Source organism: Orycteropus afer, unplaced genomic scaffold (genome assembly GCF_000298275.1).
Source record: "Orycteropus afer afer isolate SDZICR_OR568_19922 unplaced genomic scaffold, OryAfe1.0 scaffold00257, whole genome shotgun sequence".
In the NCBI taxonomy this organism is placed as follows: domain Eukaryota; kingdom Metazoa; phylum Chordata; class Mammalia; order Tubulidentata; family Orycteropodidae; genus Orycteropus; species Orycteropus afer.
In genome coordinates, this window is record NW_006921844.1 from 3,913,707 (window position 1) to 3,919,888 (window position 6,182).

Here is a 6,182-nt window from a genome sequence, read left to right on the forward strand (position 1 = left end):
CTATGCAGTTCCTCTGCCTAGACTACTCTTCCTTTCTTTCTACCTCACTTGCTCCTTGATGTGGTTAATTCCTTCTCTTGCTTCAGACCTTATCTTAGACTGGAGGATCAGGAAGATATCTCTGCACCTCCCAATATCAGGTTATAGTGTTTACAGTCCAAGTACATTTCTGTGTTTGTGTCAGTTCCATGAGGACAAGAACTGTGTCTGTTCAATATAGTAAAAAAGTAGAGGAGGCCACATCATGTTGTTGATGTTAGTTGCTATCGAGTTGATTCTGACTCATGGCACTACATGTGTGTAGAATAGAACTGCTTCATAGGGTCTTCAAAGCTGTGACCTTTTGGAAGCAGATCGCAAGGTCTGTCTTTGAAAGTATCTTTGCGTGGCCTCGAACCTCCAACTTTTCAGTTAGTGATTGAGTGCTTAACTGTTTGAGCCACCCAGGGACTCAAAGTCGAGGAGGCCAAATCATAAAGGGATTTATAGACCTAGCTAAAAAGTTTGGACTTTATCCTGAAGGATATAGAAGGTAGCTATTGGAGAGATTTGCCACATTCCTTTCAGGAAGATTACTCTTTATCAAAATCAGAGAATGGATGGCAGGGCAGAGGGATGGATGATGAGGGGTCCAGACCACAAGCTGTAAGCCAACTGAGGTTGTGGTTGCTATAGTCCAGGCAAGAGAGGATAGAAGTCTGATCTATAATCATAAATACTGGGAATGGAGAAAAGTAGTCAGTTTAGAGAGACATTTAAAGGGCAGAAATCTATAAAACTGGTCATCAATTGTGTATGAAACTGAAGGACTTGGAGAGAAAAATTCTTATTTCATCAGTAATATACCATAATTATCATTTATTCTCACACTCACAGATCTGTAGTTCAGCTCTGATGGTATATCTCAAGCTGCAGGTCTGCACTTGGACAGCACCTGCTCTGCTCCATGTGTCTCTCTCATACTTTTGGGACCAGCAAGCTTCTGGCTCATATTCTTCTCCCAGTGATGGCAGAAATCCAAGAGGACTATATGGAAGCTTTTTTTGTCTTTTCAAGCTTAATCTGATTGACAATCTACCGCTACTGCCTAAAGGAAGTCACAAGGTAGGTCTAATGTCAACAGAGGAAAAAAGTGGTCAACAGGTACAAAAACTGTAAGTGTAGTTGGAATGATTTCATAGGAGCTTTATGGTTGTCTTCAAGTGAAAAATGATAATGCTCACTCAAATGAAAATAATGGCATTTTATGTTTGAAAAAGTCGTAGATTCAAGAACATGACTGGCTCATCCATCAGATGGCCTCTAGCAAACCAGAGTCAGGCACTAAGAGTCACGTCCACATAAGAAGACAAAGGAATTCCCAGGAGAAAACAACCCTATGCCTGTGAGTACTGGGGTTGGGCTTTTTTTGGTGTCAAGGGAAAAACTCACTCAAGTAAGCTCAAGAAAATGGAAGTTAATGGGAAGGATGCATGTCAAGTAGAAGTGTGAAGCCATCAAAAATGGAGACACATCTAGGGGCTGAAAACTTTCCCTAGGTTTCTCGTGTGCCTTGTGGTTTCTTTCTCATGTTATTTTGGCTTTTCTCTATACTTCTGCACCATTCTCCTGCCTATCAACTGGAATGCTTCTAATTACTCCTAATTTCTGCTCCATCCTAAATTCTACTTGCATGGAGCTCTGGCTTGCCAAGACCCTAACTTAGACCATTTATTTACCCCTGCTTTTAACTGCCTTGGGCTCTCCAGGGCAATCTTAAAGGGGCAAGATTTATATTTCTCTAGCTCATTTCTCAGGAGCACTGGTGGTGCACTGGTTAAGGTGCGTGACTGCTAGCCTAAAGGTCAGCAGTTTGAACCTACCAGTTTCTCTGGGGTAGAAACATGTGACAGTCTGCTTCTGTACAGATTACAGCTTTGGAAGCCCTATGGGATAGTTCTACCCTCTCCTATAGGGTGGCTATGAATAGGAATCCACTTGATGGAGGTGAATTTGTTTTTTTGTTTTTTAGGTTTTCTTGGTAGCTCATTTATCAACTAAACTGTGTCACTGGAAAGCTTATTAATTGATCACCTTTGAGTCAGGTGGCCATCTCCAATGTAATTTTTTATGATCTACTGAGGGAAGATCCGAGGGATAAGGAAGTTTTCCTTAGAAAGAATTATAGGTAGAAAGGTACCAGCTGAATTTTCTACTATAAGGAGGTGCCTAGAATATAGGGATTAGGATTCAAATAAGAGAAGGAGGAATGGCCACCCTCTAACCATTTAGAAAGTTTACCATGAGGAAAGAAGGATTGGAGATGCCCTGACTAAGCCTCCCGTCACTGATCAATTATGGATAAGGAAGACTTTAACATGCTACATAATGGAATGATGCTCATAAATCTCTCAATCTTACCTCTTTTATGGGAACTTGACCCAAGTGACTTGAGATAAGAGCTATAAAGAAATAAGTTGAATACAGAGTGGTAACACTGGGAAAGGAGTAATTAAAAACATAACCATGCTGTTTGGAATGAGAGCAAGGACAGGAGACAGGAGAAGGTGGAAGGGAGGCCACAAGCCACATATGATGGTTGGTGAGATACCAAGACATCCAAGATCATTATGTTCATCCTTCCCACATTATCAAAGAGTCAGAATAAGCCCATCGAATAATAATTCAAGAGTTACTGACTATATCACAGCATTCCTAAAGTGCATCATTTGAGGCCTTCAGAATTCTAATTTGCAAGATGTTTGTCCTTGGAAGGAAGACTGGGTGATCTACTTCTGTCGAGATACCACTTGGGAAACCCAAGGAGGGGTCGCTGTGAGTTGGAGCCAGCTTGACGGCAGTGAGTTTGGTTTGATTTGGTTTATTTCCCTTCAGGCACATAGAGAATAGGTTCCCATATTCTCTGGCCATGTGGCTGTAACTATTTTTACCACGAAGTTTGTAGAGCATGTCTCCTTAGTGGGCCATAGGGCAGAGCCACTCCTCACTTCTCTGAGAAGGTATCCAATGAGCATGGAGAGCTTAGGCTCTGTTCTGGTTACCTAGTGCCGCTCTGACAAGAATATACCACAAATGAGATGGCCTTAACAAACAGGAGTTTATTCTTACAATTTGGAGGCTTTAAGTCCAAGTTCAAAATGCCAGGCTCTAGGGTCTGGGTGAAAGCCCTTCAACCTTGGGGTCCAGCTCTGCCTCCTGCTCCCAGCCCACTGGAGCTAGAGGCATTTATTCACTCAGACAGCTGCTGGCTGCTGAGGCTGAGAAACCCCAAGGTTGACAAGTAAAAGGCACAGTCCTGATGTTAGCAAACCACACAGCAGACCATTAACTTAAGTCCATTGTAAGCCCCAAGGTGGGCAAAGCATAGCAGGCTGCTTAGCAATGACATGGCTACATGCAGGGTCTAAGAGTGCCATAGGCTAGAGACCATTACCAAGTCTTCTCCTTATATACAGGAAGCAGACCACATCCCAAAGGCAGCTACTCAGCTGCTTGTAGTAGATCCCACCATGGAGTTGATTGCCAGTCTCCTCATGGGGAATAAATACCACCAGCTGCCCAGCCACTCAACAAGGTCCAGCCAAGTTGACACACAAACAAAACTACCACAGGTTCCAAACCCAAGGACTGCCATCCACCAAGGATGTCACCAATTACTCAATTGAATTTTTATTGTGCATCTACTCTATACTTAGAAATGGGGCAGGTCTAAAGGGAACATTATTACTGGGGATACAGAATATACTAGAAGCAATTAGAGAACACATGTTGTTAAACAAGTATCATATAAGAGAGTACAAACACCAATTCAAAAGTGACAAATTTAAATTGCCTAGAATAACTGTAGTGGGGTTGGAAATACAAAGATAAAATGTGAGCTAGCTGCTCACTGGCAGTGTTTCGTTCTGCTGTGCATAGGGTTGCTATGAGTCAGAGATGACTTGACAGCACCTAAGACCAACAACAGTTCCAATGACACATGACTATTATGGGTATTAAAAAATTTCCAGTCTCTCTCTTTCCTCACCTTCAAAAATAAAGTAAATTAATAATAAAAAATACATAAATAATGGCTTACTTTAATTTTTTTTCAATAAACATATGAAATACCTGTTACATTCAAAAGGAAGGAAGAAGATGTTAGCAAATCAAACCATATGGTGTCACAAATCCAAGAAGTTTGGAAATCATCACATTTGAGTCCCCCCAGGGTTTAGAGAGATTTATGCTTCTTAAGGGCATCCAGACATTAGCAGCTCAGACCCCCACACTGTATCCTGGCTTCATTTAAAGGACTCATAGGTCAGACCAAAACACACCAGGGCTTTATATGCCAATTTTTCTTGACTCTCTGTAGGTCAGGGGAAGTTAAGCTCATGTAATTAGGAAATAAAGATGAAGGCTTGGAGTGGAAGATGGAAGTATGATGAAAGTTCCAGAGTTTAAAGGCTCAGTAGGAAGCCAGAGGAGAAGTCGATAAAGTCATGTCTTTATGAAACATGTGTTTTCCATGGTACAGTAAATGTATTTGTCATTATACCCAGGGACCTTCTCTGTGACTTGGCACTCTTACCCACCTGTGGGTCAAAGACAATCAATATGCATTATGATGATTGTGAGGCAGTTGGTATCCTAAATTGCCTTCTGAATCATCAAATGTTGATTCAGTTGTGTTCAGCCTAATATTAGCACTACATGCATTTCATCTCATTGACTTTATTTTCTAACTGATAATTCAAGTGACTTCTCATGATAATGCTCTCTTAAGTATAATATATGATTGAACTATCCATAAATGATGTTAGAGAACAAAGAGGTTCCTATAATGATGTAGCCAGGCCCAAAAGTGTAGTCTTAACATCTAATCACCAAAAAAGGTCAGGGAGCTATGGCCAGCAGCAGTAAAAATAAAGCAGTGAAAATTAAGAACAGCCATAACTGAGAAAATAAATGGAGTAAAGCCCTAAGGTCCTCAGAACAAATATATAGAAAATAATCTCAGATTGCCTCAATGACAAACATCAATACTCATATTGATCTCAGAATCAGTCTTTAGATTCCAGCTGTGCTATTAACAAGATAATGGATCCCATGACTCCCGCAGATTGGGAACCCACGTTCTTGGACCAAGAGAACTTCTGAAAATTAGGTAGCATGTTGATGTACATACTTTACATACTTCACAGTACATACTTCACATACTTCATAATTCACCAGGTATATTCTTAAGACAACCTCTAATTCTGTAGGATAGTCAAATACGGTTTCTTTATTAGAAATCTATCCTTAAAAAGAAGAATAATTTTTGTCTCCATAAATATGTTCAGTCTTTATTCATTGCCCATTCTTTCTTTTTTTTTTTTTTTATTGTGATTTGGGTGAAGATTTACAGAGAAATTCACTTTCCATACACCAGTTCACATATACTTTGTCTCATGTCACTGACCACAGTTTACCACAAAGCAACAGCTCCCCTCCCACCTCCTCCCCATAGCCACCTCTTCCCCAGTGTCCATCCCTCCATACACTCCTGCCCCTTGAGCTGTCTACCTGTGCATAAGCAGCCCTTCTTTCTCCCATTATTGTTCTCTCCAAGGAGTGTAGGTACCTGAGGTAAATGTTCAACTCATATGCCTGTATTTTGTTTGGCTGGAAATCACAGGTGTGAGTTCAATTCCAGACCTGAAGGGCACCTAGGGGCCATAGTCTCAGTGATTCCACCAGGCTCTATCGGACCAGCAAAACTGGCCCCACCTTTTTTTTTTTTTTCTCCAGATGATTTTGAGTTTTGTTCCACACTATTCTCCCTCTCTATCAAGGATCTGCTACATTGATCCCCTTCCAAGTGGATGACAGCGGTAGCCGGACACCATCTAGTTCTTGTGGTCTCATCGTTGTATAGGCTGCAGATCGGATAGTGTACCAGTCACTAGGTCTAATTGTTTCCATGAATTTTGGTTTTCTTCATTCTTCTTTGCTCTGGATGAGGAGAGAACCATCATTGCATCTAGATGGCAGGTTGCTAGCTTTTAAGATCCCAGTAGCTACTCGCCAAAGTAGGAGGCAGAACAATGTTTTGTATAGTATGTTATGCCAATTGAGCTTGATGTCCCCTGTGACTATGGTCCCAAGCCCGCAGGTTCAACTACTCAGTCCCTCTAGGTAGCTGTATGTGACCAAGC